We start from the raw sequence: 12,058 nt of genomic DNA, 5'->3' as shown, positions 1-12,058 counted from the left end.
AGGGGAGGGTTCTGTTTTTTTCCAAATGAATAGGCGGGAAACAAGCTGGCTGATCAGGGAAACGATATGCTTCACGACCGAAGTCGTGCGAATAAAGAAATTAGAGTACGTAAAGGTGATTTTCGCCGACGACAAAGTAGTGCTCGCGATGGTTATCATCACGGGAAAACAAGACTCAAACACCTCGAACGAATCTTCGTTCGATTAAAGAGCTGTCCCTTGGTTGAATTCGGAGTCAACCCCTCCAGTAAAATATCCAAAAAAAACGACCAAAAACAAAACTACCCGAAACGTGAAAATCCCTCTACATTTACCTCTCTAGATTTCTCCCAAGAAAAAGCTATTCAAACACTTTTGGACTATAGTGTACTCATTTATTAAAACACCTCCTCTTCAAATCCAAACTTCCTCCCTTTCGTTTCATGATATATTCAATTCATTTCTTAACTTCTACTCTATCGACAAGGGGACGGACCTGGTGTAGTGGTTAGAACACTCGCCTCTCACGCCGAGGACCTGGGATCGAATCCCATCCCCGACATAGTCACTTGTGATGTAAAAAGTTATAGTGATGGCTTCCTTCGGAAGGGAAGTAAAGCCGTTGGTCCCGAGATGAACTAGCCCAGGGCTAAAAATCTCGTTAATAAAGTCAAACCAACCAACCATCTATCGACAATATTTACAATCTTATCCTAGGCCTATTCTACTACTTCATTCCCTCTTTACTCTAGCTACTCTCTTTCTCTCTTCTCGTGTGCGGTAAATTCATGTGTGTGCGGTGCAACGGGTGGTGTTCATCGGGGATTCAATTTATGTTGCCGACTACCGACGCATAAACGGAACGAACGGTAGGGCCGAAATGAACGGTGTGGCCACGCTAGCGGTTTAACTCGGGCTAGGGGTGAAATTCACCATGCGCATGGGATAGAAAAATGAGTACTCACGGTTTGAACGGTTACTTGCGTGGAGGCATCGGCGGTTGCTTCTGTTGCTGCGGCACCTCACGTGGCCGACACGCGGATCTCCTCCGGACTTCGCTTCTGCTACTCGCTTGCCGTTCTCAACGGCGCCTCACACGGGATTCGTGGACTTGCTCGACGGGGTACAGCCGTCACATCGGTGGTCGTCACCAACGATGGCTCAGTTGGTAGCGTGCGTGACTCTCACGCGGGGGTTACCGGTTTGAAACCGGTTCGGGACGCTCGACGGAACTTTGCTGGTTGTTCTCACGGAAATATGCTGGGTTGATGAATGTCGGTCCGAAACCGACTCGCTCGCTGTTGCCGCCCTGCCAAGGGCGCGGGATGATGGTACGCTTGCCCTCTCCGGCCCACGTGTACCACCGGGAAAACTCCGAAGCTGGACTGCGGGGTCGAAAACGGTCACTGACGATTGGGTGTGGTGTGACGGGCCTTGCAACTTGCCACAAATCCTGTCAACGGAAACATGCCGACACACGGCTTTAACTTATAATATACCCACGGACACCTTATAGCACCACGGAATTACCTGTCGCATTCAAGGTTCAACACTCGCACAATAACCGCCAACTTGCACAAAGCACTACTACGGCACTTAACTTTTGCCTAACTAGCTACTTGAGGGAAATAAGGGAAAATTCTAAATTAGTAACATAAAGGTCTCTTCACGTTTGACTATAGTTCACCTAGAACTTCACACCACGGCGCGTTTAGAATACTAGGACCGCTCTCGCCTCTTCCACAGACCAGAACGAATTGAAAGAGTCGAGTTCAGGGATCCTCAGATTAGGCGCGAGATTTGCAAATCTTCGTCGCCGGACATTACGCGAAATCTACGAAGTAGAATTTCGCGAAGGTCAAAAATCGCCTTCACGCATACTACTTTCTCTACCCGTCGGGAGAAAGCATTCAATTTCCCTTAGTGGGCACGATCATCCAACTCGCTGCCCACCCGAAGTTTTATAAAAGACTTAAGGGGTCAACGAAACTTGAACCTAGGTCGATGCCCGAGCCTCGAACCGAGATCACGGTCTTCTGCAAAAAGATCGCTTGGCTGTCGATTTACGCTCAGAGCCAGAATCGAACAGGGAACTCATTCTATAAATGGTATGCGGAGTGGAGCAAATGAACAAATGAACTCGAATTCAGTATTTCACTCGAGTGAGTGGTCTATATACAAGGGGTAATTCAATGATATAATTCAACGATACGAAATTATTCTGTACAACTTAAACTAAGATTCATTTCAAATTCAACTATTCGTGGTACCGCCACATCATTCCTCACTAAATTTTCGAAAATTTGATTGGAGTTGAATAAAAAGGTTCAAAAACCAATCAAATTTTCGAAGGTCATTTGATACTGCTTTTGTAGTTACTTAGGACCTCCGGGGTCATATGTGTTCATCGTCAGAAATTTGACTCAACCTCTATTTACAAGTCATGAAAGAATTATCATGCCTGCCACTGACCATCAACGTTTTACAACTCCGGTCTCCAGCAGAAATCTCCAAATAAATTCAAAAGCAAATCAAAACCTTAAACTAATTTCTAATTTTAATATTTACAAGGAAATTAAAAACAAATATATACAAAAGCAACTCTCAAAATATAAAGAAACAACTATCTTGATCAAACAATTAAACTGAAACTACGCATCAGGCTGTTGACCACACAATCATACATTTATAAAATCAACTAAAACATTAAATAATCCATATCAACGAAAAAATCTCAAAAATCTTACATTGTAGTTGTCTCGTATTTGAGCATACTCTCGTCCGTCTGACACCTGATTCCTCCCGAACACAACAAAGTAGGGGCTGTATTTTGTAGAATCATGGATGGCAGTCCGGATCGCATTAGCGATTCCCTGGATTCCTTCCGCCCAATGTTTGTGATTCTTTTTCAAGGTCGCTCTTATTGCCGTCGTTATCACCCTGTTGACACGCTCAGTGTTGTTGACTTGGGGATGATAAGCGGTAGTTAGCCAATGGTTGACGCCGTAAGCCTTTAAAAGGTTTTTGAACACCTTGGACACAAACTGTGTCCCATTGTCCGTAAGAATGATCTCCGGAACACCAAACAGCCGGAAAATCATATTTTCCACAAACTCTGCTAACGGTTCTGCCTTAGCCTCTCTAAAAGGTTGCACGAGCACAAATTTGCTGAAAACGTCAGTAGCAACTAGCAAACAGGTGCAACGATTTTTGCCAGATGCTGGTAGAGGCCCAATGTAGTCCAGTGTGACGAATTGCCACGGGTACTCCACCGGCTTCTTTGACCCCATTGGTGGTGTCACATTCTTGTTCCCTGCTTTGCTTGTTTGGCAACTCAAACATTCTTTGCAGAACTTGCGGATTTGCTGTTTCATCTTTGGCCAAACGTAGCGTTCCTTGATAGCAGATAAGGTTTTATCAAACCCGAAATGTGCTTTATCATGCTCCTCTCGAATAATGGCGAGTCTCTCTGCTTCATCTGGCAACTTCTTCCACGAAAACCGTGGATCGTTTCGGCGGTTTGTACCTTTCGTGTACTTCCAGATCTTCCCGTCTATTACCCGGTATTCGCCGTATTTCACCGGGTTGGCTATAATGTCCGCAGCTAGCTCTTCGTAGTCTGGATTCGGCTGGATCACCATAACCGTCTCGATCGATCTGGACAAGCAGTCGGCGGTTATGTTGTTCTTCCCTTTGCGGTACTCGAGTTCGATGTCGTAGGATTGGATTCGAAGGGCCCACCGGAGGAGTTTTGAATTCCCCGATTCCGCTCCGATTTTGAAGAGCCACAGCAGACTTCTCGCATCCATCACTACCTTGAATCGAGTGCCTTCCACGTAGTGCCTGAAGTTATCTATGGCCAGTAGGACTCCGAGACACTCTTTCTCTACTGCCGAGTACTTCCGCTGGGTGCAACTGAGCTTCTTACTGAAATATCCTATTACTCTCGTCTGTCCTTCCTGCTCCTGGACTAACGCAGCTCCTACCGCATTCTCTGATGCATCAGACTCGATGGCAAATGGCTTGGAGAAATCCGGATTTGCCAGAATCGGAGCTGATATCAAAACGGATTTTAGCTCGTTGAACGCTGCTTCCGCTTCTTCCGACCAGGTGAACTTTTTCTTATCCTTCCTCAACAGATCCGTGATAGGTGCAGTCACTCTGCTGTAATTCCGGATAAATTTCTGGTAAAAACCAGCCAGGCCCATTAACCTCCGGATGTCCTTGACTGATTTAGGCCGAGCGTAGTCCAGAATCGGTTGAATCCTGGACCGATCGATGGACACGCCGCGCTCTGTCAGCAGGTATCCTAAATACATCACCTGTTTCCTACAGAACCTAGACTTTTCTAGCGAAATGGTTAGCTTTGCCCTCCTCAATCGTTCTGCCACTATCTCTAGGAGTCGAAGATGTTCCTCCAGAGTTTCCGTAGCGATCACGATGTCGTCTAAATAAACAAAGACGAAGGGCTGAAGATCAAAGCCAATGACTTTGTTCATCAAGCGACACATGGTGAAGGGTGCGTTGGTCAGGCCAAACGGACACACCTTGAACCGGAACAGCCCTTTCGATGTTCGGAATGCAGTGTAATTCCGGCTTTCCTCCTTTAAAGGGATTTGGAAATAGGCATCCTTCAAATCTATAATAGAGTAATATTTTGCGCAGCCCAGCCTGTGAAAGATGTCCTGCATGTTCTGCATCGGATACGCGTCCTTAACGGTCATCGCATTAATCCTACGGGAGTCAAGGCAAACCCGAATCTTCCCGTTCGACTTTCTCACCGGGACCAGCGGATTAGTCCACTCGCTGTAGCATTCTTCAATCACACCAAGCTCCTTGAACCGTTCAATTTCCGCGTCTATCTCCTTCTGTATGAAAGGAGAACATTTATAGATCGGCTGATTCCTTGGCCTCGCATCGTCCTTGAGTATGATCTCGTGCTGGATTTGGTCGGTTCGTCCCAGCTTACCTGGTGCTGTGAACTCGAACTTTTTGATGGTTTCAATCAGCCTCGTCCTTTCTCTCTTCGTCAATTCATGTTCTGTCTCGATGTTCTCTGGTACCGGCTCTGCTGGCACCTCAAAAGTCGGTAAGTCCAGGGTTTCATCCGGTACTTTCTCCTCCACTTTCGGTAGTTCACCGGATGGCTCTATATTAAAGCAGAGGTACGGTCCTGCTACCTCGTTGAGGGTTTCGATCCTCTCTGGTCCGTTCCCTACGTCAATCATCGGTTGGATTCCGAAGCTCTCCCAAAAATCAGCTCCGAGGATCAGAGATTTGGAGATTTGGGGAACGATTATCGTAGGAACAACCTTAGTCATTCCTTTGTAAGTGAACGGTATGTTCAGGTACCCCAAACATCGGTACTCCGTCCCGTCTGCTGTACTAACACGTACGGCTGCCGGTTGAATTTTCAAGCCGTACTGTTCTGCCAAACTTGAAGAGTTGATGACACTGATGCCGGCACCGGAATCTAAAAGTGCCTCAATCTCTGTCTCGTAAACCTGCACTCTAATGTGAGGACATTTCGTCACACTCACACGAATGTGGTGGATTTGTTTCATAGGGTCAAAATTAGTCTTATTCGGTGTGGGAACCTTTTTGATTTGAGAAGCGGTTCGATTCCCTTCTCCACTCCTCGAACTTAGTTTCCCTGATTCGATGTTCTTGAACACCGTTCGCAACAACGGATCGTCCTCCCAAGATTTCCGCAACCATAGCAGAATATTACCTTGGGTCTAGGACAGTCCCTCCATCCATGGCCGTTTTGCTGGCAATTCCAGCAAGCTCGTTGAGCTGGTTGGGCCGCAGTATTGGACACTGATTGTTCGGAGTTGTTATTCTGTTGTAGCTTCGGTGCGCTCTGGATGGATTGCCTATTCTCTCTGGTTGGACGAGGTCGCATTACGTTAATCGTTGCCGACCCATCGCTGTTGTAGTCCGATCCCTCTTCGACCTCTACGTTGTGAACCATACGCCGTGGTTCCCCACTCTGCTGCAGGCTTGGATCTGCTGCATCAATCCGATGGTTCAGCTTGACCAGCTGCTGTAGGTCGTTCACGTCGACAATGGATATTTTCGACCGGTAGTGCTGCCTCATGTTGTCCCAGATGATTTCAAATTTCCTTGTTTTTGACAACGGTTTGGAGAGCATTCGGTTAAGCTTCTCGATCTCGGTGACGAATGCGATGAATGACTCTCCTCGCTGTTGTTTCCTTTCTTGGATTCTCTGGCGGATTCCCTGATCCTGATTAGGGTTCCCGAATCGGAATTTGATGAGCCTTTCGAATGTCGACCAGTCCTCGAACTCGTCCACAAAGGTGAAGAACCAATCGGATGCGGGCCCTTCTAAAAGAAGATGGATGTCCCTCAGCAGCTGTCGCTTTGGAACTCCCTCCAATTCAGCGATTTTGTTCAGTTTATAGAGAAAGTTCTCTACGCTAACGGACCTCGAGTCGCCGCTGAATCTGAGTTTCCATTTCTCCACTCGGTTCAGGTGGTCTCTCATACCCTGATCACGTCCTCGATCTCGCCTCCACAAACCTTCATTCCTGCGTGAGGTAAAGCTACTTCCGTCTGAAACCTCTGAATCGTCCTGCTCGTCTCGCGCTCTTAGATTTCTCCTGGTCCTCTGCTGACCTCGAGCCGTTTCGTAATGCCGGCTGCTAGGCCTCATACCTCTTACGCTCTCCTCGTCCGTTTCCTCCGGTTCTACAGAAGCAAACAATCCGGAAAGCCTAGGCCGAATCGTCACATGCTTCCGGTTCTCTCCTCTGTTGCATAACCTGTGCCTGCCGTTCGCTCAATAATCTACTGACGTTTTTCAGCAAATCAAAAAGCTCGTCATCTGCTGGGCTGGTTGGAACCGTTTGTTGTGGTGTCGCTGTGGCGCTTACCACTTTCGGTGGTCGCGTTGTTACCTCTCTCGGCGGCAATGTCGCATTCGTCCGCGTCATCGGTGGCTCTCGCTCCGTCAACATTTTCGTCACACTTTCGAGCATCCTCTCCAAGTGGTTCATACGTTCGTGCATCTCATCCTCTTGCCCACTCGACTTTGCTGCGCTGTTCGGAATCGGGTCGTCTAGAGTCATCTCCGGTGCCTTCGGTATGGCACCGGTTGCCTTAGGGGTGCTGCTGTTCTGTAGTCGCTGTTCGGTATGACCGGAACTACTTTTAGCTGCCTCGTTAAGCATGTCGCTGATTTGCTCTACGTACTGAAACGCTGGGGGCCCTACTTTGTACTCTTGCATACATTCTTCGATGCGACGAACAAGCTTTCGCTTAAGTTGCGTTTCATCCTCTTGATCAGCCAAACACCTTTTTGCACGGTAATAGTAATGCAACAACCGAGAAATGTACCGTTGTTCCACACCATAGCGCTGAAACGCGTGTTCCAGATCCGTTATTCTACCATCGATATGGTCATATTCGTCCGAAACGCTATACGGAGAGGAATAATTTTCAAATTTTTTACATCTGCTTTAAACAAAGTCCGCAGATACCTTTGTTTAGCTGCCAGATCAAGAGCTGCAACTTTATCATCTAAGACGCCTCTTATGAGAAGCTCATAGTCGACTTCTTCTAAAATCAAATGTTCGGCGTACGGAAATTTGTCCATTTTAGAACTTTTTATTTTGACTGAGAGTGGCAATTTAAAATCAAAGTTTAACAAAATAGAGGAATGCTGCTTTAGCAGTTAACGATTTCCGAAAAAACTTAAAATTAGTTCGAATTCAATGGGAATTTATTGCTAATTAAACCTAAATATTGTACAGAAAAAAAAATATCATAGAAATTTTGCTCAGACAAAAAAAAAACGCTACCAAAATGAGTTGTGTTTTGCCAATTCTGTTGGGCGCCAAATGTAACCCGCCAGCCTTGCGAGTTTCCCGGGAACAAGTAAAAATGGCTTACGCACCACTCCCGAGGGAGACCACTTACCGAGATTGAAAGGTTGCCCGACCGAACTGAGACCCTTCAGGGGAGGGTTCTGTTTTTTTCCAAATGAATGGGCGGGAAACAAGCTGGCTGATCAGGGAAACGAAATGCTTCACGACCGAAGTCGTGCGAATAAAGAAATTAGAGTACGTAAAGGTGATTTTCGCCGACGACAAAGTAGTGCTCGCGATGGTTATCATCACGGGAAAACAAGACTCAAACACCTCGAACGAATCTTCGTTCGATTAAAGAGCTGTCCCTTGGTTGAATTCGGAGTCAACCCCTCCAGTAAAATATCCAAAAAAAACGACCAAAAACAAAACTACCCGAAACGTGAAAATCCCTCTACATTTACCTCTCTAGACTTCTCCCAAGAAAAAGCTATTCAAACACTTTTGGACTATAGTGTACTCATTTATTAAAACACCTCCTCTTCAAATCCAAACTTCCTCCCTATCGTTTCATGCTATATTCAATTCATTTCTTAACTTCTACTCTATCGACAATATTTACAATCTTATCCTAGGCCTATTCTACTACTTCATTCCCTCTTTACTCTAGCTACTCTCTTTCTCTCTTCTCGTGTGCGGTAAATTCATGTGTGTGCGGTGCAACGGGTGGTGTTCATCGGGGATTCAATTTATGTTGCCGACTACCGACGCATAAACGGAACGAACGGTAGGGCCGAAATGAACGGTGTGGCCACGCTAGCGGTTTAACTCGGGCTAGGGGTGAAATTCACCATGCGCATGGGATAGAAAAATGAGTACTCACGGTTTGAACGGTTACTTGCGTGGAGGCATCGGCGGTTGCTTCTGTTGCTGCGGCACCTCACGTGGCCGACACGCGGATCTCCTCCGGACTTCGCTTCTGCTACTCGCTTGCCGTTCTCAACGGCGCCTCACACGGGATTCGTGGACTTGCTCGACGGGGTACAGCCGTCACATCGGTGGTCGTCACCAACGATGGCTCAGTTGGTAGCGTGCGTGACTCTCACGCGGGGGTTACCGGTTTGAAACCGGTTCGGGACGCTCGACGGAACTTTGCTGGTTGTTCTCACGGAAATATGCTGGGTTGATGAATGTCGGTCCGAAACCGACTCGCTCGCTGTTGCCGCCCTGCCAAGGGCGCGGGATGATGGTACGCTTGCCCTCTCCGGCCCACGTGTACCACCGGGAAAACTCCGAAGCTGGACTGCGGGGTCGAAAACGGTCACTGACGATTGGGTGTGGTGTGACGGGCCTTGCAACTTGCCACAAATCCTGTCAACGGAAACATGCCGACACACGGCTTTAACTTATAATATACCCACGGACACCTTATAGCACCACGGAATTACCTGTCGCATTCAAGGTTCAACACTCGCACAATAACCGCCAACTTGCACAAAGCACTACTACGGCACTTAACTTTTGCCTAACTAGCTACTTGAGGGAAATAAGGGAAAATTCTAAATTAGTAACATAAAGGTCTCTTCACGTTTGACTGTAGTTCACCTAGAACTTCACACCACGGCGCGTTTAGAATACTAGGACCGCTCTCGCCTCTTCCACAGACCAGAACGAATTGAAAGAGTCGAGTTCAGGGATCCTCAGATTAGGCGCGAGATTTGCAAATCTTCGTCGCCGGACATTACGCGAAATCTACGAAGTAGAATTTCGCGAAGGTCAAAAATCGCCTTCACGCATACTACTTTCTCTACCCGTCGGGAGAAAGCATTCAATTTCCCTTAGTGGGCACGATCATCCAACTCGCTGCCCACCCGAAGTTTTATAAAAGACTTAAGGGGTCAACGAGACTTGAACCTAGGTCGATGCCCGAGCCTCGAACCGTGATCACGGTCTTCTGCAAAAAGATCGCTTGGCTGTCGATTTACGCTCAGAGCCAGAATCGAACAGGGAACTCATTCTATAAATGGTATGCGGAGTGGAGCAAATGAACAAATGAACTCGAATTCAGTATTTCACTCGAGTGAGTGGTCTATATACAAGGGGTAATTCAATGATATAATTCAACGATACGAAATTATTCTGTACAACTTAAACTAAGATTCATTTCAAATTCAACTATTCGTGGTACCGCCACAAACGGAATTGGTTTTGTGTGTATAATTCCTACGAAAAACGTGAAGTACGATTTATGTTTATAAATCTCTCATCATTATGATTTTATTTTTAAACTATAATTCAAATCCAAAAAGATGTGTTTCATTTGATTGGGCAATTTTTTTTTGTTTCAAGTTTAAACTGTGACGATCAGGCATTTATATGACACTATGTTTCGTTGAGAGTGTGAACAACTGAACGAGTTTGTGTAGCAAAATATTTTTAAACCTTTTATTAATATGTCTGAATTACAAGTTCAGCACTTTTGCATATATTCATTATTTTAATTGAAACTCGTCGAATACTTCTAATTTTGTATCATTTTGTCAATATTCCGATTGTTATGGAAGTTGCGTGTATTTCAGATTTATTTTTTGCGACGAGGATAAATATCGCAACAAAACTTTAAACCCTGAAAGTCTCAAAATATTCTGTCGGGGAAAATTATTTTTTTTTTCAACTTTGAGGGTTGTTTTCCATATTAAATTAAAGAAAACCCATTTTTGCAGCTGAAACTGTCTCATACAAAATGTATGGAAAAGTTCTCACCGACAGAAACTTTTTAACCTTACAATTACAAAATCTCAGCTCAAAAGCTTTTTTTTTTGTTTTTAATTTAAACTCTTGACAATTCCAGATTTTACTTGGTTTGGTAGAATTAAAAGCGTTTTTTTAAAGCATCCAAAGTACCATCTTTTTTATGGAATAAAAGCTTAAGATTTCAACTTTTCAGACAAAATTGAAAAATTTAAAAAAAATGTGAAAAAAAAAACAAATTTTTACTTGAAAAAATTAAAAATTTCTAGTTTTTCAAGAAAGTTTAATTTATTTTTATGTATTTTTTTTAAGTTTTATATTGTTTGAAAGTTGAAAAGTTGAAATTTTTAGCTTTCATTCTATAAAAAAAGATTGGAAATCGGTTGAGGTGTTTAAAAGTTATGATTTTTTTCTTAAATAAAAAATCTAATGCGCTGAGACCTACAGTGTGTGCCGATGAAAAATGACTGATTTTTTTATTTTCAAACAAATATATCTCTTAAACTGAAAAACATACATCGCTCAAAATTTGACAGTAAACGTAAAATTTTCTGAACTTTCAAGAAAAAAATGAGAACAGCAATAGCCCCTTCAAAACACAAAAAACGGAAATTAATGATTTTTTTTCATATGAAAAAAAAAAACAATTTTTTTGAAATTTTATATTTTTTCTGAAAAGCTAAAATCTTTAGCTTTAATTTCGTCCAAAAAGATTGAAAATCGGTAGAACGGTTCAAAAGTTATGATTAAAAAAAAAATTGAGCAAAATCGCGATTTTTCTGGTCACCCTATTTTGGAAATGGTCACCCTAATCAAAAAATCCAAAAACACGTGCAAATTTTCACGGAATTCGGTGACCCACTAGATCGCTTTTTCATGGAATGGCTGCATTTTAAGCTCATCTTTTTCGGTTATTCTGGCAACTGAAACAAGCTGGGATGAAAGCGTAAAAGCGAAGAAGACTTTTGAAGCGGCTTCAACGTATTCAGAGGCGACCAGAATTTTTCCGAGTCCGGAAGAAAATCAGGTGGGGGAGTACTCGTTGCTCTTTCAACTGATTTTAATTCTGAAGTAATCAACACACAACATTTTAAAGAATTCGAACAGGTCTGGGTAAAGTCACACATAGCAGGTGAAACACACTTTCGGTGTATTTTCCACCTGACCATGCGCATAAAGGAACGTATGAAAATTTCTTACAATGTGCCGAACAAATTTTATCACAACTCCCCCAAGACGTTAAAGTTCACATCTATGGTGATTTTAGCAAAGGCAATGCTGATTTCATTCGGGACTCTGAAAATGAAAATATTTTACTCCCAGTCGTTGGGAACAATGAAACATTGCAGTTAATTTTCGATAAAACCGCAAATTTAGGACTAAATCAAATTAATCATATTAAAAACAGACAAAACTGTTATTTGAATTTCTTATTGACAAACATATACGAAGATTTCTGTGTAACTGAGTCATTGAATCCATTATGGAAAAATAAAGCG

Source organism: Aedes aegypti, chromosome 3, assembly GCF_002204515.2.
Source record: "Aedes aegypti strain LVP_AGWG chromosome 3, AaegL5.0 Primary Assembly, whole genome shotgun sequence".
NCBI lineage: Eukaryota > Metazoa > Arthropoda > Insecta > Diptera > Culicidae > Aedes > Aedes aegypti.
This window is presented reverse-complemented; position numbering follows the sequence as displayed.